This window comes from Sturnus vulgaris, chromosome 8 (assembly GCF_052056855.1).
Source record: "Sturnus vulgaris isolate bStuVul1 chromosome 8, bStuVul1.hap1, whole genome shotgun sequence".
NCBI classification, from domain to species: domain Eukaryota; kingdom Metazoa; phylum Chordata; class Aves; order Passeriformes; family Sturnidae; genus Sturnus; species Sturnus vulgaris.
Window position 1 is genome coordinate 18,060,060 of NC_142250.1, and position 20,910 is coordinate 18,080,969.

At 37.6% G+C, this 20,910-nt stretch overlaps 1 protein-coding gene across 1 annotated transcript in view; it reads left to right on the forward strand.

Moving 5' to 3' along the window:
* Positions 1-6,476: 6,476 nt before the first annotated feature.
* USP54 (ubiquitin specific peptidase 54) overlaps positions 6,477-20,910 on the forward strand; it is a 92,188-nt gene continuing 77,754 nt past the window's right edge. Inside the window, exon 1 of the mRNA XM_014879931.2 lies at positions 6,477-6,580. The gene's annotated coding sequence lies outside the window, so the exon portion shown is untranslated. The remainder of the gene's footprint in view (positions 6,581-20,910) is intronic.

Consider the following 20,910-nt stretch of genomic DNA (forward strand, 5'->3'; position numbering starts at 1 on the left):
TATACAAGAATCCAGTCCACAATGACAATGCTAGAAATTCAGAAGGTCAGAGGAAATTTCAGAGAAAACAAGTTGACATTAAGCAAAACATTTTCCCATTAAATAAGCCATTTATTGCCATTTATTATTCTCTGACACAGATTTTAACCTACTGCAACATAGAATTACACTATTTTTTAAAAAAAGTGAAATACAGTATGCTTTCCTGGTAAATATGTCAGGAATAGCAGAAACAAGATCGTTTGGTAGCCATATGTCACAATCTATTTTCAGTAGCAGGTATTCCAGGTCATGGACCAGTTAAGGAATGTCAAGGTGCATAGAGGACTGGCTGCTCTGAGGAGGGGCTGCCCCAGACAATCACAGCACAGGTCTCAAGTCCACCCAGGAGACAAGAGTGCAGGCCAGCACCTCTACAACATCACTGTCACAAAGGACCCCAGGACTGGGTCTGAGCTTAAAAGAGATTTCTGGGCCATAGGTAGTGTGATAAATGTGATTTGTGCTAATTAAATTGTAACTATATTAGCAAAATTGTATTTAGATCAATAGAAGACAATTGTTACAGAGTGAGGGGGGAGATGGCTGAGGCAGGACAAAGGACATCTTCCAGATGTTGAAAGTCAAAGAAGGATGTTGGAAGGGAATAGTAAAAGGACGTAGGTCTGACAAGCAGCATCTAGAAATAGAAAGTTTCGACTTTGAAATGGGCCAAAATGGGATGATTCCAAGCATGGGACTCAATGAAAGTCTTGTTATGGAAAACATCTGCTCAGTCACAGAGTGTGCATGTGCTACCTGCAGGTCACACCTCGGTCACTGAGGAAGACAACGAGCTTTCACCGGAAATAAGACCCTCAAAAGGATGAGAGACCCCGTAACCCATTAGTAGAGCATGTGCTGTACAACATAGTGATGAGGATTTTAGGAATAGAAACTGGGAGGAGTTTTCTAGAAACTTCTGTAGCTTACAGTATGTAAGTGGGATTGTTAGCCTGGATGCTTTGGTACATGAGGAGAGGCGAGTCTCTCCCTGTATCCCTGGTCGGTTTTGCTTTATATGAACCTCAATTATACTAAATTACTTACTGCCAAATTTTACTTATCCTAAAATATATGTATTCAATACTTTGATTGTATTAATCTCCAATACTTTGATTGTATTCATCTCCAGTACTTTAAATGTATAAATTTATAATTGTTACTATTAAAAATTTGCTGCTACATTTAATCTTGTTGCTCGATATATTGGAAAAATAGAACATCATTCATAACAGTAGGGTGAAGGTCACAGATGAGGTTAGTCAGGCCAGGGAAGGGCTGCACACAGAGTGCACATAGGACAATGACAGCAAAATATTTGGGAATTCCAGTAGGATCACAACAACCACTTGAGTTCTACTGTATTATAGAAAAAACCAAAATAAAATACGTCCTTAAACACAGAGACAGGTAAGGAATCCATGCAGAAATAGCACAGTGCTCTCTGGTGGCATAGTCTCCAAGCTCCTATGCACAAGGAAAGCAGCATGATCCCACAGGTAGCTAAAGGGCTGGGAATGTACCCAAAGCTCTCTCTGGTTCACAATATACTGTTGGATGAGGGGTTTTGTCAACACACTCCATTAACCCAAACTCTAAATGGGGTTAGAAGTTGCAATGCCCTTGGAATTAGTACTGTATCACTGCAAATCATTATTAATATTGCTATAATTCGTACTTGTAAGCTGTCTCCTCAGTATGGGTACATTTGTTTAATAAGGCACATAGCTCTTCTTTTGCCAGTGCACTTTCAATCTCAAATCCTGTCAAGTAGGATTTATGTGCTTTTGTTTCTAGTACAAAATGAGAAATACAACATTACATGTTGTTGTAGAACAATTCAGACAACTATTGTCTTGTTTACACAGCCTAAATTACATGCTAGTTTAGTCATTATGCAAAGTAACATTACAAATGAGAGAAAAATCAGGAATCCAATTTCTGTCTCAAAAATAATTACTTTGAGCAAGGCTTTCAGCTACTCTTAATCAGGGCAGAAGTTTGTCCATAATGATCAAATATTTAAAAAGAAGTAAGAAACAGCTCCTGTTCTTTGTTTTTCTTGGACTGTGATGTAGACTCAGGGGAATTGCATGTGAGAGAATTGTTTATATTGAGAATTAGAGGATTTTTATTAGATTTAATTACAGTGGATTTTCTCCCACATAGTAGAAGCTACAAAATGGAAAGTCAGTCATTTGCTTTTAAGCAGGATCATCACAGTTAGAGGAAAAAAAGAACAAATTATTGAGCTCATCCTCTTGAAAAGGCGACTTTTCAACTTTGAAAAGTTCCCTTATATAGGATATGCTGGATATTAAGCTTATACTCCATGGAACAACAGCTAAAAATCCATTTAATAGGGGGGGCTGACCCTTGAAAAACAGATTGCACAGAATTTTGTGACATTCAGATCTTTCATTCAAAACAAAATGCTCTCACATTTTTAGTTATTTACACTGTCATTTCTAGGAATATTATTTTACAGTTTCCAAGCTTTGAAATGTTTCTCTCATAAAGACAAATTCTATGATAAAGAATCCAAGCCAAGTAAAAAATGCATTAAAAAACAGTGCCCACATTTTAATGTAAAAAAATAGCATTAAAAAATCTCAGCAATATTATCCAGAAATATGCCCTCAGATATTTAAAAACTTTGCCTGAAGTTATAGCTGATAGCACAAATATTTGGCAGGTAGTAGCACCGTTAGCATGCTTTTCTGTGTTGTGCAGAAAACCTTTCATTGGATTGCACTGCATTCCCCAATCAAAGGGAACAGTTTGACAGATCATTGACAGATCATTTAGAGGAGATGGCTTTTTCATCAGTTACTCTCTCTGAAACAAAATCTGGAAGTGTTTCAGGCTGGTAAGAGAATATGTGCTTTGCCTTTTTGACTTTTTTTTTTCTTTTCAATTATACTGTGAATATATAAAATGTATTCACTTTTCCTGTTACAAGATGGCAGGCACCAGACAGTCTAGAGCCTGAATATGGTATTTCTGTTAGGGAGCAGAGGTCTGCACGTGGCCATCCCTCCATGGGAAGCACAGTTTTGTGGCACAAGGCTTGAACATGCACTGCACTGAGGTTTTTTTCCCCAAACTAGCTTGTCTGCAAGTATGTATTCTCTTCCACAGAAGACTGCTACAGATGTGATCATCTGGAAAACGTCCTACTTCCAAAGGACTGCCCCTTGTCACAACAATCTGCTGTTAACACTGCCCTGGCAATTTACAGGGGCCGCTGCTGCCCACTAGCAGCACATATAAAAGTCTCTCTTGATTCAATATTAGAAGTTTGCAAGCCATCCTGCTGGCTTACAGCACATTAAGACATTTATATGCAATCTCATCTATGGCCAAATTGCAGGTTATAAACTAATTTAGACAAGTTGCCTATTCAGTATTGCAGATGTGCCTTACCAGGGCCACAGATAACCAAGAAGAATTTGCAGGCAGACACAGAAGTAAGATTTCACAGATTTTGTAGAACTCCACAAGTTTTTTGAATTGAGAGTAGGTGGAATTTGAAACATTATTAATTATGTTAATTATAATCATATATCTACTAGTAGAAGTCTCTTCAGTTCATGTAATTAGCAGTACCTTTATGTTCTTGCTCTCTATGTATTTAACACAGTGTTAGCTCTCTGACAATCATCTTCTGCTTGCAGTACAACTTACATGAAACTTTAAGGAGTGCAAGTACTTGCTCAGATATATTTTGTGTTAACACATGTAGTAAAGGAAAGAGAACTACATAAACAACCCTGAAGCAGTGCTGTCAAAATGCAACCTAAACTTCAGTCAGCTTAATAAACAAATTCTCAAATATAAACTCTTACTTTGATTTTCAATTATACTTTTTAGAAACATTATTTACATCAAAACTCTTCATGCATATTGTCCAACTATTTTTAAGAAAACCTGCAGGGTTCTTTTTTGTGTGTTTATTTTGATCTTTTGATTAACAATACACAAAATGTTTTATGCAAAGAGTTTTAATTTTAAAAGTATGTTTTTCATTTAAACAAAATATCATCTGAAATACTTTCAGAGGGAACTGATACAAATAAATTTGCAGACAAGGGACCACTACCCTTTAAAAAAATTGGAAGAGAATAAGTTAGGTATAGCTCAAGCCAGAATGATAACAAACATCTGCCTTTCAAAAATACAGAATGAACAAATAAATGCATAAGATGAGATTAATTTATGGTTATAAGTTCTTCAGGTGCCAAATCAAAATAGTTATTCCTCCCGGTTCTTGTAACAAGGCTTACTTGGAACAAGTATTTTCTGGAAATTCAGGCAGGGACAATGCAATTGTACTACAGAAGGCTGACAAAGGTCTCAACTCTTCCCAGGCTCAGACATCGTTTTACTTCAGGTTCCTGCATTTGCAGCTAGGGAGAAGAAAAGCATACAAGGAGGACACAAAGCAGTGAAAAAGCTGGCCACTAAGCAATGCTGCACTCATGCTCCAAAACATCCCTCTACACAAAAGGGTAAGTAAGGACTCCGTGAACTTCTAGTTCTTACTGGAGAAGTTCCTGCTTTAAGCAACAATCCCATCATACATTGTTCACTGTGGGAAAAACAAAGTGGTCCCTGGAAGGAGGGACAAACAAATGAGAAACTTTCTGCTGGCCTGCCTAAGGACACCCTATGGGCCTTGTGGCACCCGACCTCCCCTGCTCACAGATGCTGTACAAATTCAATTACACTGAGGAGTGCTTCAGTCAAACCCCACAGTGCCAGGCTCAGACACGCAATTAGTTCCATATTCTATTACAAAAACAGCCATGCTTTCATGGGCCTGAAGCTAGCACATATTCAGGGCTTCATTATATCTACTCTCTCTAAATGTTTCTCTTAATTATCTTTGGTCCCTAAGAGAGGCTTGAGGCTTTCCTCATTTGCTCTTTTTTCCACTATGGTTGGTTTGATTCCCAAAGCAAGAGACTGAAATGGGATGGGAAGACACAAGTAAACAAATATTCTTTCAAATGCACAAACTTTTTTTTTTTATTACTTTTAGTGGTGTTAAAAATGCCATATTAACAGCAGCATGACAATTATTGCAGATGCATATTCACAGATATTTGTTCTAGACAGAACAAACTACAGTCCCAGTCCCCCAGGCACACTCTGTGCATTTGGTACACCACTAACAGGATATCTGAGTTATCAGAAGCTGGAAATTCTGGCATACATCTTTTAGATACAGAACACTATGCATCAACTCACTTCTCTTATGTGAAAATGGGCTCAACAATTAAAGAAAAAGAACTTCCTGTACACTTACAGAGGTAGTGGCACTCCTCCATGAATAGTTACAAAACCTGTATCTCTCAGATGCTGGGAACTGGAAATGAAAGAGCAGAAGAGAAAATGTATTAACCCGCATGTGTTCATGTTTCAGTCTGAGTAATTAATATTGTTTATCCAGGCATCACTGAGATACCAACTGGTCATGGAAATGGTGTTTGACACAGTTATCCTCAGATTCTCTCTATATGCATGATCCTGAACTCATAGGGAGGCACCCATTTATTTCAGCGGGCTTGAAAAGTGTTTTTTGGGTGTCACCAAGAGCACTATTACACCAGAATTAATATTACCATCAGTCTACACTGGGGATAGCAAAATCATACACTGCAATGTACAGCTGACATAGTTCAGGGAATGTGAGTTTTATAGTAATTTTGCATGTTGTCTAGTACCCAGAAAACCACACCACAAATTTCTGAAAGATCTTATTCAATCTTCCCTCATCCTGAGATGGTCTAATTCACACCTGAAGTACGCATAGCGTTGAACACACGTCTTGGCTCTAAATTGGCTCTAACCAGCTCCCGCGAACTACAAGCGAGCTTTTGCTGGACATGAACGCGTGTGTTTCCTCCAGCCGTGTTTCGCAGCTCCCACTGCCCACGCTTTGCAGTTGTGACCAATCCCACGGCCGAGTGTCCTCAGCCCGAAGTGTTCCCGGCACACAGAGCCGCGTTCCCGGCACACAGAGCCGCGTTCCCGGCACACAGAGCCGCGCCCCCTCAGCGCCGCCCCGTCCCGTCCCGGAGCTCCCTCTGCGCTCTCGCCAGAGGAGGCGCCCGCCGCCGGCGCAGCCCGCGGCTCTCGCGGGAAGATGGCGGCTCTCGCGAGAGCGGGCGGCGCGGCTGCCCGTAGCTATGGCAGCGGGGGATGAGCGCGCCCGCCGGGACCCGTGCGCGGGGACAGGTGGGGAGTGAGAGCGCTCCCGAAGTGCTGCGGATTCCTCTGCTCCCGTCCCGTCCCCTCAGAAGAAACCGCGGCCACGCCCAGCTGTTCAATGGCTGCTTGACCGCGTGCCCGGAGCCTGGCCGGTGGCGACCCCCGCCCTGTGCAGTGGCGCAGCCCCCGCCCGCCTCGGCCGGGCCGCAGCGGGGTCCGTGCGGGGCTCGGCCGGGCCCGAATGCCGGCCCCAGCTCCGGCAGGACTGTGAGAGAAGGGCCCCTCTGCTCTGCGCGCCCGCACAAGAGAAAAGGAGTAGCAGGTACGAGAAAAAGAGACTGCTAGAGGCTGAAAAGGTATTTTATTAGTAGGGGTCATTGAAATAATAAGGGTATTGCATTATCTTGGTTAATAACACAGGTATGATCAGCTGCCGTCAAAAGTTAAACTTGCATGGGAGCCGCTGTTGATTAGAAGCCTCCTCAGAATTTAATTTACTATGTTAGTCTAAGGTAGGCAAAACCATGTGCTTTCCCACCCCTCCCTCCTTCTTTTGAAAGAAAGCAGAAGCTCTTTGCTTTTCCAGAGTCACATTTCGCTTGAAACCTTTCTTTCAGAAGAAGGATTATGAGTGGACATTTATGAGGATTACAGCCATAAATACAAACCATAACAATATACCCTTTGCTTTCAAAAATTTGCAGGCATAATGGCTTTCTGGTCTTTCAGCTACGTGAACTTTTTGTATCTGATTGTGTGTATATTAAAAAAATTGAAAAACCTTTTCAGATTTCAGAACAAATTCTGAGTGTTTTAATTATGGAAAAAAGATGCATGTGAAAAGGAAGGGAAAATAGTTGTGTATTTCTCATGCAGCTTGAAAGGAAGATGTTTGTACTGAAAAAAAAAATTCTCTAAGCTTGTGCTACTTTTCAGACTTGAAAAAAGATTTTATGCTGCAATATATTTGACACTGAGTAGCAGTTTTGGAAAACAATAGCGACATGGATAGTCTTGTGTTTGCTTCAAGAGGAAAGGAAAGTACTGTGCTGAGAACTCACCTGGTGAGGAAATACATGACTTGAATATGACAGCTTTTAAAAATAATTAGAAAAAAGTATTACGGGCTGAAAAATATTTGTCAACCTGTTGGAATTTGTTCTCATTTAGGAAGTTAGAGAAATAATAACAGTTTAATTAAACAGGATACTCTGTAAGTTCTATTCTAAACAAAACTATATCTAATCACGCATGCTGCATATCATTCAGACTGGATTAAATAGGAGCTTTATTTTTTTTTAATGCTAGTGACAGCTGTAAAACATTTCAGTTCATTCCTTTCAGCCATTGCAGGTAAGAAATATGCTAGTTCTTCTCTCAGTTCTGGGTTAAGTGTCTATTTTGAGACTGTAGTCACAAGTTGGTTAAAAAGGATAATGGGAATTTAAATCCTTCTCTGTCTAGTCTTGGAGATGTTATTAGGGCTTAAGCTTTCTTAGGCGAGTTTTCATGGACAGTACATAGAAGAGAAAGTGTGTTTATTTCCCAGTTTGTGGAGCTTCAAAAAGTTTGTTACCTTGAGAGGCTCATTGAGTTTGAGGACTCTATAAACATACCTATGTACAGAACAGTTGTGGCTGTCCAGAATCATTTTTGGTCCAACTGTGCGAATTGCAACAGAGGATATAAAAAAAACCCCAAAAAACTGAGGTAAGGGGATGAAAGAATAATAATAAAAAGTCACAGCTATTGTTTTTTTAATCTGCTTACCTAACTTCAGAACAAACAAAACTGTCTTATAATTAATGTACCTGTTGATACCTGTAGAGCTTATTTGTCTTTTCATTTTTTCTCATGCAGCCTTCTGAATACCTTATACATCCTTCAGTTTCCTGTTCCACACACATTTATTAAAAAAGTTTATTTGTTCTCTGAAATACTTCTTGTTTGCTTTTTAATTTCTTTATTTTTCTGTCAATAGCTGCTGCAGGCACAATTCCAAAACCATCTTATATTTTGTCACTGTGGGTCATTGCCTAGAAAAGATATGCAGTGCATGATGGCAGAGAGGAACAGCGTGAAATTATTGACTGTCAAAGAATTTTGATTGGCTTGCTTGGATCTCTCTGTTGGTCCTGTTAACTGCAAGTCAGGCAATCTCGAGTCCTTAGGGTTTTGCCTTCTTCCTTTCATCTGTAGGCAGCCCCATTCCCGAGGCTTGTGCTCTGTGTGTGAGACTGCTGGGAGGAACCATCTCTTAGTGTAGTGTGGACACTTTCTAAGACAAATGACACAATGGAGTAGGTCTGTTATTGTGTCTCCTGACATGCAAGTTTAGTGTGCAGTCCATTTCTTCTCTTTTTCTGTTATATCAGTTGATGCATGGGGTCTCTTGTTCTGGGACTGGGGAAGGTTGGGTTTAGGTGCCTCTCACCAGCCACTGTCTATGGGACACAGGTCTGATGTTTGGCCAGACTAGGCTATGACGTGGCTGTGCTACTCTGGTTCTAGAGCAATAGACTGTATACCAGCTCGATTACTCAGCTTGCAGAACTTAGGTACAGTCATACAGCTGGGAAATTAGCCTGGTGTGCCTTTCCTGAAGTTACAGTAAGTGTTTTATATCTGGAGTTACTGGAAAAGGAAGGAAAACTTCAGTTTATCAGCACCTTGGTAAAAAACAAGGAACCTGCAAGGAAGACAAGAGGCTCTTACTTTTTTGATACTTTCCAAGATTTGTGAGTTGTATGTATTCTGTTGTAATCTTAAGTATTAGGAGTAACATTTCATGTTCATAGAGTGCAAACCTTTCAGTAGGTTTTGTTGTCTAGTGCCCTAAGTTTGTGAAGTAAAGTTGATCTTAAAGATACTGTGTTAAAAGATGGTGTGTCAATTCACTCCTGTAGCAGTGATTGCTTAGTTAAATGGAGAGCTGTGGTACCTGCTGAATGCTTATTGTCATTGCTCCCAAATTAGTAAGAGGCAAAGGAAAGGGCTGGATGTGGTTTTGAGGCTTAAAACCATTTTTGTTCAAATTATGAAAGCATCTGGAAAATTATGTACTGTTATAGCATAATCCGTACTTTTTCTGTCTAACAGTTTTGAAGAAATACTGTAGAAATATGGCTTCTCTAGTATCATTCATGATAACTTGTAAATAAATCCATTTCTGAATTAAAGCTGTCTGCGAGTAGTAGAATACAATGTTGCTGCTGCAAGTGGTGTTTAAACATTTTGATTACAAATACATCATAATAACATGGGAAATAAATTTGATATTCCTCTTGCAGAGTACTGTGACCATTTTCTTCAAAACCTTCAACCTTAAGAAACACACCTTTGAACAAAGTATCTGTAGAGATCTTTAAGCAGGACTGAAATTTCAGCTTTAAGACCTGCATATTGGTGTCTCTTCTTTCTTGTCTTTATTAATAAAACCTCTGAAAGCTTTGTACTTGCACAAAGGAAATTTGAATTGGGTATCTGAGAATGAGACGTAACCTTTATCCACAGAATTATGTGTTGTGCTACTAGTGGTATTATTTTCACTGTTCCTCTGGCACTTTCCAGAGACTCTGGCCTGGAGAGGGTACCTGAGGAAGAGGAGATTACTTCTGTTTGTTCATTTTTTTTGTTATGTTGCTGGGATTGTTTTCAGAAATGCAAATTGTCATTTTGAATTTTGAGTTTGATGTGAACAGGACTGAGCCTGACAAATCAATTTGCAAAGACCAGGGCTGTCAGATGACAATAGCTTGCCTTCATTATCTACCAGTTTAGATTTGAACCGATGACCTAGAGGTGAAAAGCTCAGTTTTGTATTACAAATCCTCTGATCCATCCATATGTTCTCTTGTTTAAGGTCCCTGTAGTCCTCTTAAACAGAACATGCAGTAAATACTGAGCATCGTTTGCACTTGTAAATATTAGAACAGTGTCCACTCCAGTTGTCTGCTGTGCGTGTGAGGACACTGCAGTTAAATATAGTAACAATTTCTTACACTCTCTGGCTTTTCATGAGAAACCCTCATACAAATCCAACCATATGGCAAAACCCAGCATTATCCTAAAACCATTAACAAAGAACCTTTTGCTGCCATTAATGGGAAAATGAATCTACAGCTCTAAGTAGCCTGCTGGGAGTTATTAATAACATCAGGCTACTGCTAAGAAAGTGAACTTAAATAAAATATCATTAGGAGCTGAGTCATCCCACCAGCTTCTGCATGTCGTATCCAAGTTGGTATTTATCTATGAAAGCCTTTTCAGAGTACATTATCTTTATTACTCCTCTACTTTTTTCTTCATTGAGTATCTTTAATGCTGTCAAATAGCATAATGGAAAACCATTTGCGTGGATTTCATAAAATAGATTAAAAAAATATTTGAAATGTCCAGACAGACTCATAAACTATTTTCCCATTCATTCTGAGGTAAGATGTTCCTAGGCAACCTGTTGAGCAGGAGGAGGTCAACAAATGTAAATACTTGGGCAAGTGATTCTTAGTTTCTAAGGCTATGAAGTTACTGTCTACAAGTCATAGTTTCTGTGAGCTACAGAAATAATAAAATTAACATTTATTTGTATTTGAATTGTCTTTTTATCGCCTTATTCCCTTCTCCTCCAATCCTTAATGTCATTTGACTTCATTTCAACAGAAACTGCTGTGTCTGTACTGATTGATCTGATACCAAATCAAATGTAAAGAGGTGAATTTCCTACTTTCCCCTCATTATGAGAGCAAATCAGGTCTTTTTCCTCTACCTGAACATTAATATTCGTGTAGTTTATAGGAGCATAAGTTATTTTTGAGATCTCAGGGGCTTTTATTCCGAAATGTTGAAAATTCAAAAGGTATTGGTAGGAAACCTATTTTAGTCAGATGCTTCTGTGGGCAACAAAAAAAATTACTGCCGAGTTACTATTTAAACAAGGCTTATGATTATGCTGTCTGATGTATCCTTGGTCCAATTTGTTTTCTCCCCCTAGAGAGCATCAGCTAGAGCATCCCTCTTGGGGCAGTATTTTCCTTTTTACTTAGCACTTCTGGTAGATGAGATGGGAGCTGTATCTCTTTTGTAATTTTTCCCCCCCCCTCTCCTTTGATGGCACTACAGTCATCTTCTAGGGGTTCTGTCTTGAAAGCAAAATATCTGAATCCTTAGGGGTTTTTGACAATTGGAGAAATTAGGGTTTTAAAACTCATAGACACAATTTATGAATGTTTCCCTTTTTCGAATATCTCTCCAAACCTGAAACTAGGCCATTTTTTTTTGTTTTATTTTGGCTTTGTTTTTCTTTAATGCAGGTAAAACTTCACTGAATTGTGGTTGTCTATAAAAGTGTGACAAAAAACATGAACCCTGGTGATCTTTTAATTATTTTGCAATAGACTCTGGCTTGTTACATTCTCCTGTAATTGATTTGATGGGTGCATTTGATCAAGCATGTAGTCCTTGAATTTGAAGGCTAGAAGTCTGACTTTTAGAATTATTTTCCCCTTTTGTCTTCTACAAATCTGAAAATTCAGGCAGTTAAACTTCTGCTGCTTTCCCATCCTATTTAAATTGAAGCAGTAAATGTGAGTTTATTGTAGATACCTGGTTTTAGAATGTAGTCAAGCTTTCTAGATTGTATAAACAATTTAGTGCCATGAACTGGCACAAAAGAGGGAGTTTGAATATATCCTTTTCAAATAAGCAGTAAGTAACTACTGGTTCAAAGGTAAAAGCAGGTAGGTAATGGTCACACATTAGTGTTTTGACTAGAATGCTTTTTTCATAGGACAGTTTGGCTCACCAAAATTTATGCAGAGGTACATGCTACATGCTGTGTGTTTGGTGGGAACAATTCTCATATGAGAAGTCTGCAGGGAATCAAGGGGAAATTAGCTTTTTTTCTTTTTTTAAATCTATCTGCTTGTTTATTTCTCATACTTGGTAAAAGTAAATTGGTATTTGTAGTAGATAATGTTTGGTGGATGTAATTCATATGGTTTCATTAAAAAAAAATGGTATGTGGTTTATTGTGTTTTGAATTTTGAAAATAATGAATGGACTAAAAATATGTAAGAGTGATTCACACGTGGGAGCCTTTGAAGAGGAGGAATCTTCTGTAAGTATTTCCACTAAACATGGAAATAAATGTATTCTGGAAAACAATTAATCAGTAAAGTGTGTCACAAAGCAGAGGATAGCAAAAGACTTTGTAATCCTCCAGTTTGCATTCCCAGTACAATGAACTTATAAATGGATCAATAAACAACAGCTAATGCATCTCAGCATGTTGGTTACATGGGCTGTTACTGTGACATGGAAACAGGTTAATGTCCTCAGCAGATCTGCATGTCGTTCGAGAAAATAGGTCATGGTGCAGGGGAAAGGGAGGGGAAATAAAAGAGAGAAAAAAAAGTTGATTTTTTTTTTTTACTCTTCTCGTTCATTTAAGTTTTTTCATTGTGCTGCATCTGAAGTGTGCTAATGAATAGACAGCAAAACTTGGTAATCCTTGGGATAGTAGACTGCAGCACTCTCTGATGGCTGTTATGGACACTGTTATCACTACAATCTATGCAGTACTTGTAACAGATGATATCTGGGGAGTTTATGTAAATACTTTTGAAGTATGTTTAAAAAAGGCGTTGCCAGCAAAAACTTTAGGTTTCTTTGATTATGGATGCTTGATAGATTTTAAATAGAGATTTATTTGTTTTTCTCAAAGCGAATCAGGATAGAATGCTGTGGTGTGAGTTTGGCAATGTTGCAGTTTTCATTTTGGCAATGTTGCAGTTTTCATTTAAGTGCTGTTTTTATGGTATTCCTAATTTGTTTAAATTCTTGAAGACAGACAACTTTCACAGATTTTTCAGGGAAGCTTTTTAAAACTTCACTTTAGATACTTCTCTTAAAATGCATTGTTTCAGGACAGGATGGAGAAGGAGAGAATCTCTCATTCCTGTTAGCAAAAATTAGCTGGGTTTAAGACTGTAGTTCTATTATGGAAATAGCTGTCTTTTAAGACATTATCTTCTGTTGTGCAAATGTGTTTTCTTTAAGGGCTCTTCGTTTTTGGGAGAGATAGAAAGGTAGCTTAATTAATTTAGTAATGTATTTTTTCAATCAGTCCACATAATGTTGTTAACAATTGTAGCAGTCATATTCAGCTGTATAATTTTCACATAAATTAAGATGTTTACCACTTACCCATTATGTTTTCCTCTGTTCACTTTCTGCATATGATGGATTCTCCTCTGCCTGTTTGTCTGATATTGCAGCTGCAGCCTGGAAAGGTACCTGGGCAATTCCACTGTATTCAATTCTTGCCTGGTAGGAAACAGCAGCAATCACAGGCAGGAGATGGTAGAGTCCTGTTATCTCCACTAGAGCAGAGACATTTTCAGGCTCAAGGAAAAAGAGGGATCTTTTCAAATTGAAGTTGCTTTATCTGATGGCTTAGCTCCTGAAACATTTCTAGACAAAAGCAGCACTACTGGGAAAATCTTATTTTTCAGGATTATTCTGCAAGGGAAGACTTGAGATTTTGGTGGGTTTTGGGAGAGAAAACATGGAAAATGTATGACTATTGCAGTGTCACACTCAACTGGATTGCTTAATTCTGCTCTGAAATACAGTACTTCAAGTATAGATTACAAATTTGTTTTGTTCTTTTTCTTCTGATAAGGAATGCATATACTGTTTGTACAGCAGTTAGTATTGATATGCCATTTGTAAGTAAATTTTAACCTTTGATATATTTATCTTATGTATGTATAATAAATAAAAATTATTTAAAGTTGTTTGAACAAGGATCCAAAGCCTAAAATTAGACTTCTAATTAATCCTAAACTGTTTAAAAATTTTTGGATCTTTAAAATTTGAATTTTCTTAGCAGAAAACATCAAATATTTACTTGTTTTAGTATTGCTCTACTTCAAAGGTAGCTATCTCTGGTAGGTCTGAAAATGGTTGTATTACTTGTAGCACTTCACTCATGTCTCTACTGTCCCACTTTAGGTTAATGGTATCAGTAAAAAATGTGCAACAATATTCCAGTTTGTTCCTTGGCTTGTTTTTTTCCTATCTGAGCTTATCAGGAGTTAATTTGAGTAATGACATATATACTAAATGCCAGAGCCCATATTCTTATCCAAAGTTATGAATAAATGATGATATTCATCTTTGGCTGTACTTGGGAATGGTTTTAAGTATTAATAGCACTCAAATTTTGATTGTTACTTAAATAAAACAATTGAAATACTATTCTTGAGGTGAATTCTGAGAATTCTCAGTGGCAATTTCTTGTTTTCTGCATACTAAATTTTTGGTCTTTCTGTGTAATGCCAGCCTATTGAGCTGATATGGGATTGCCAATATGTCTCTGCTTTAAATAGGACATAAAAATGTCTTCACTCATCCAGTCAAACGAATGTTCTCATTTGGTTTGTGAAAATCACTCATAACTATGACATAGGAACTTTCCTCAGGAAGCATGTGAAGTATGTTATCAATTTATGGACATAAATTAAAACAGGAAAGGTTCTGCCTGGTGGTAAGGAAGATATTTTCCCTTCTCCATTGACAGCTGTGCTTTTGAATGAGAGGCAATCCAGTCTACATCCCTAGAGGATTTTAAGTCCCAACTGGATAAAGCCCAGAGCAGCCTGATGTGACCTCTTAGTCATGCTCTAGGTGTGAGGTTGGGGACAGACCTCCCCTGGGATTCCTCAGTTATTCTGCCCCTGTGCTTCACTTGTTGAGCACACTCATTTTCAGCATTCTTTCTTCCTAATTGCACGAGCTGTTCATTTGGAGGGTTCAGTGAATTCCTTCGGTGAGAATGGCATCAGATGAGACTGGAGAATTCGAGGCACCAGCTCAGGGAGAAAGGGAGTGCAGGCAAATTGCTGTCTTGATAAGCAGCTCTGGCTGTGTTCAGATTAACTCCTGCTTTGAAGAGTATTTCTGTGAAGATTTAGTTTAGATTAAGTCATTTTCCTAGGAGGACTTAACCAAACTATGAAGTTCTTTGTTCTAAACCTTAATAAATTATGCAAAACCTTGACTAAACAAACATTAATTTTTGTACAAGGAATAGATGGTTCTCACACATTAGATAGTATTCAGAACAAGTTCTAATTGTGACTGTAGCATAACTTGGATATTATGCAGGCAAGAAGAATTAGAGCAAGGGAACCAGCACATTTTCTCTTCTAATAAAAGAGACAAAATTTTGGACCTGCTGGAGGAGTTTTGTAGGCTTCTTAAGAAGGAAGTCACCAAGGCATTGTGTAATGTGCCTCTTGCTGAGACAGTTGCTGCTACTAAAGTTGTTTGGTTTTCTTTTTCTTTTTTTTTTTCTTTTTTTTTTTGTTACTGATATAAGCAAAGAAGGAGGCCAAAAAGAAATTTTGTTAAATTGCAGTCAGCTGTTCAGCAGATTGAACTGCATAAATGTTTTTCAAGAATAGCATTGTCAGTTACTTCTGATTCTTTGATAAGACAGAAAAGATCCATTTAGATTTGACAAAGAATCTCTTTGGGAGATTTTATTTGAGACTATAAAAAATCCTTTTGTCTTCAGTTACAGTTGTCATGAGATAGGAAAAATTATAGACACACTCATAATTTATGCCTATAAATATAACTAATAACATTTTATGAAGAGGTTAATACCTGATGAAGATTACAATGGGGAGGAAGAAGTCTTATTCTCTATCTAGTAGTAATATTTTTTTGATAAAACTGGTCCTGGACTAAAAGAAGGTCACTTTTGTTTTAAATACCCATGTTTTATTCTAGTGTTACCTTTTGGTGTGGGATGAACCTCAAATAGTTGATTTTCACGTGCATATTTTGAAGGAGAGCTCCAGGCTGAGAGCCTGGCTGCCTCAGCAGAGCTGCTGGTGCTGCTCAGGGATGTTCTGCATTGCTGGTCTGCTTTGCCAAATGACTTCAGTAGGAGGTGGTGATGGCAGTTCTTTGTGGTGTGAATGACAAAGTGAGATCCAGCTGCTTGTTTTGGACTGCACACAGGTGGTACAAAGTGAAAAACAGTTAAAAAATATCTTACCCCTTATTTTCCCCAATAATGATCCGATATCTGTCCTCCCACATGATGACTATAGGCAATAAATAGAATTTTAGCATGTAAATTAGTGTTTGAATTTTTCTTTCTCTGCCCACCCCCGTTATTTAGGTGTGTGGTCACGCAGTTTTAATTCTGCCAACATTCTTTGTTCTTAAAAAAATTGAAATCCAAACAGCTACTGAATATAGAGAAAAATTGTGTCAAATGAAACAAAGGATCTTCAATTCTCCCTCTTTTTATGAGTATCAACCGGTTTGGTTTGTGTGGGTTTTAAAATATGTTTATTTTTTCTTTGTCAGGGTGGGGAAAAGTTGCCTTGGCTGCTTACCAAGGGAATTTTCCATTGACTGATAATACTACCACATAAATGAGAAGCAATGATCATGATTTTGAATCCTTTAAGATCTAGTGAAGGTCAACTCTGGGCTGCTCTAAAGAGGTTGTGGAAAAATATAAACCCTCAGTTTCTTTTAATGAAGGCCAGCATTTTTATGTTATTATCCATGGGTGCCCTAACTCAGGACAGCATGAAGAGTCTTAGTTATTAGTGTTGTCCTTAACTCTTCCTCTCATAAACAATTTACCTCCTCAGAAGAAATAGAAAAAGTAGCACAACTGTACTCCTTGAACAAAAAGTGTGTTTGCAACAGTAGCTGGGTATGTAGGTCTTTCTTTGTGGTTTTCCAATCAGCTTTCATAAAGGATTTTATTATTGATCTGATGAAAACGTAATAATACTAATGGAACACTACATAGATCTGTCTAGACAAAGCCAATCGCTTAAATTCTGGCTTTTGAAACATGGACACTTGCAACTTTTTGTATTAGGCAGAACTTCCCAAAAAAGCTAATGGTCAAAGAGGCGTTTGTGTCAAATTTTTTCTCCTGTTTGGGCTTTATAAAATAAATGGCACACCTCCAGAGTCTAATTACTTAGTAGTTCCTTCAAGTGTTCAGCACTATTTGCAGGGTATAATTATCCAGCTAACTTTAGAGAGGGAAAATAATGTTCTTTTGCCTCAAAGGCATTCACTTAAATGTTTTGGTTTCTGAATTTGGGGGCAGAGAGTGAAGCATGTCTGTGTGTTTGCCTGTCATCTGCATGTTCTTTGGGAAATGCAATGCCAAAGCCAGTGTCTTCTTCTAAGCTTCCCTGGAATTAATGTCACAACTTATCCTGTTGGCAGATTGAGATCTTTGAAATCATGGTTTTGAAAATTGAAAGTTGAAGTAGGAAAATTATCGCTGCCAAAAATCCATTTGACATTTTTGTAAAGAAACCTGTGCTGGAGGAAATACTCTGTATTTTCAGGGCAGAATTGCTTTGGGGATTCTTTAAAAGGGTCATTAGGGAAATTTTTCCTCTGTTGCACTAAGGTTTTTTAAATGCATATTGGTGCTGCCAAAATTATTTGGAATTTAGTCTAAGATAATGTAGAGCAGGATTTGTCTCCTTTTTAATGATGTCAGTTCTGCTTCCACGACTAGAGTAGCCTCTTTCTTGCAAACAGTAGTTTCTACCAGGAGGGAATTTCTGTGATTTCAGTAGCTGTTGCTGCCTCAGGCAGCAACCCTCGACTGGAATTGCAGACATGTTTACAGCTGGAATCAGTCCTGCTTTCTTAGGTTGTTTAAATTTCAGCCTTGTGAGCCTTTTCTTCCCATTAATGGTATAACAGTAAGATATGTTTACTGGTACCTTCAGATTTTGGGATGCAGCCAGGATACCAGCACTGAAAGTTTTGTGTTATGAATGACATAAGTTTTATATGTCACTTGATCACATGTTCAGTTATGTTTTAATTGGAATTATAACTCTGCCTATAATCGATAATCCAGTAGAATTGCTAGGCAAAGTATTAGAATGCATGTTTAAAATGGTGTACATTTGCAAGATGTAGTAATAAAAAGCAACAATATCTATTATGTAACTAATTGGAAGATAAATTGATGTGCATTGCATCTTTACACTTTATGCAATTTCTGCCTCTTTTATGAAGTCCAGTGACATCACTTGCTTACTCAGCTCTTCCATATCCTTTGCAGTAAGGAGAATTAAAACACAAAGGAAAATTCAGAAGAACTTGAGTCAGGTGTTTTGATTTCAGACATTTGTGAGCCTTAATACCGAGTTTGCTCATTGCATTTTTTGCAACTGTTTTTTTTAAGTTGTCAAGTTGTTAATCTATCGAAGAGGAAGTAAATATAAAGGAGAGGAGGTTGGTGGACTGGTAAATACTTAAGAAAGGAGTATGCACAATTTATTTTCCTTCAATAATGTCTTTATGTTTAGCTTATCCATTCAAAGTGTGACTGTTGGTGGGCTGATACCACAGAAAAGATGATGGCAGTTAAAATTTTAGAGGAATGAGAACAAGGCCACTACTGCATTGGTTTCCACTCAGTACTTATTACATCAGCATCCATTCCAGCCTTCCCTGTCAAATTGCATGTAGCTGTTACCCAGACATGGTAATGCACGTGTTGTAGTCAGGGGCAGCTCCTTTATATGGCACCACTCCCTTGCTTGTGAGGGATGTCCACAGACAAAGCTTCCTCTGACAAGCAAGGGCTTGAAGAGCTATTGCTTGTCTTTGCTACATAAGCAGGCAGAATTCTTTTTACTGTTTGAAAATTCAAATTAACCCTGGTGAACTCAGTTTTGGACATGTTTTTTAGCTTTTCTTTTTTACTGGAATTCTGTTTCGAGTCTTTCAGTCCTGATATTTCAACAAAATTAACTTTGGCATCACATCATAAGTAGTCAGAATTGATGGGCACAGAAGATTGGCTCAGAGGATGTTAGTGTAGAACTCGGAAAAAATTTGGGTGTTCTGGCTGTTCCAGTACTGTCACATCCCCAGTTCAGTGAGAGGAGGAACCAGATCTTGAACTGTCTGTCTTCTTCTTACAGAAATAGTTCTAAAATCTGTTACATTCTACTGGGGTGGAAATTCTTAGAGGATATGTGAAGTAGCATAATGAAACATTACAATGAATTCTTTTGAGTTAGCAAATTATTTTGCTAATGTAACTTGTGTGCATATCTATACAGAAGAAACAAAAATAGATTTAATTACCAAGGTCACCTTTAAAGAACAGGCTTTCTCTGGACACTAATCAGCAGTAATTATTTCTTGTTATGGCTCCTGTCCATATAGACAAGATGTAACTGAGCTTGCAGCTAAACCTAAGCATAAGTAAGCCTTATGAATACAGACTGTACTAACTGTTCAAATTATGTTAGCGAATTGTTAAACTAAATATGTGTTTGTATTGAATTCCAGTGTGGTTGTGAATAGAGCAGATGTGTTGTACTCCATCATGTAGCAGCAGTGAACTAAATGGGACAGAGTTCTTACTTCTTTCTAAGTCTAAAGGTAATACTAGGGGCCTGCATTAATGTAATTTTTTTCTATCAATAGCTGTCACATATATGAGGCAGCAGTACAAAGTCTGTGAGGTGATGTGCCTCTTATCATGCAAATTTTCCTAAACACATTAAGTTCTTGAGCTCTGAGTTGAAATTATTGTTATGGGAACTAGTAATCAATCTACTTCATCTAAAAGAAACATCAAACAGTTAGTATTTAATATCTGTTCCAAAATATACTGAATGCCAGCCCACTTCAAATTGGTCAGTAAAATGCTATCTAATTTTGATTTAGTTGTGATTAGTGATTAATATTAGTGTTCAAGATTAGTATAATTTGTAATATTTTTACTACCTTCCAGACATTAATCCTTTACTGTGCCTATAGCAAAAAAACCAAAGAAGCAAACAAACAATATCCTCCTCCAAAATCCCACTAGTTGAAGACTTTGTCCTTGTAAATTATTTTATCTCATCAGGAAAAATGTGATAGGATGTAAATTAGTGACTAACCAGTTTCAACGTAAATTTTCTTCTGTTATATTGTCTGAGATTTCACTAAGTATATATAGTTAATTCACTAGTGGTTTATACTAACTTGTTTTGCTTCTCAGGGTAATTGGACTAGAAATGCATTAGTCAGTTAATGCAGTTCAGCTGGTGGTCAGTGTCTTGTTAAGTCATGATAAATCAGTGTTTTAGCCTTTTCCTTCTGAGGGGCATAAAGCAGGCATGTGTCCAATGGTATTTTTTCCCCTTCAAAAACATTAGTTTTTGCACTTTTAATTAAATCTAGTCAGATACTCCTCAACAGCTAAGCATTCATTTACTATGTTAATCTACACAAATACTATTTTTATTCTTTTTCTTCTAATGTTGAACTTGCTAGATTTTACTCTGCTATTTTATAAAGTATTGTCATAAAATGATGCAATATGTTGGATGAATTTTGGATAATCTTAGGAGAACTGATTATTTTGCAGGTACTTTTGCATCCTAACTATTTTTATTAATTTCCAATTGTATTACACGATTTTACTTCTTTTGATCTGTGATATTTTTGGGAAGATTAAACTTCAATAAAGGGAGGGGCTAGAAGGCTATGAGTATGCTTAGTGTACACAAAAGATAATGGAGAGTTTTTCAGTTTTATGTTATCATTGTATAATTCTTGTGAAAAGGAAATAAACAA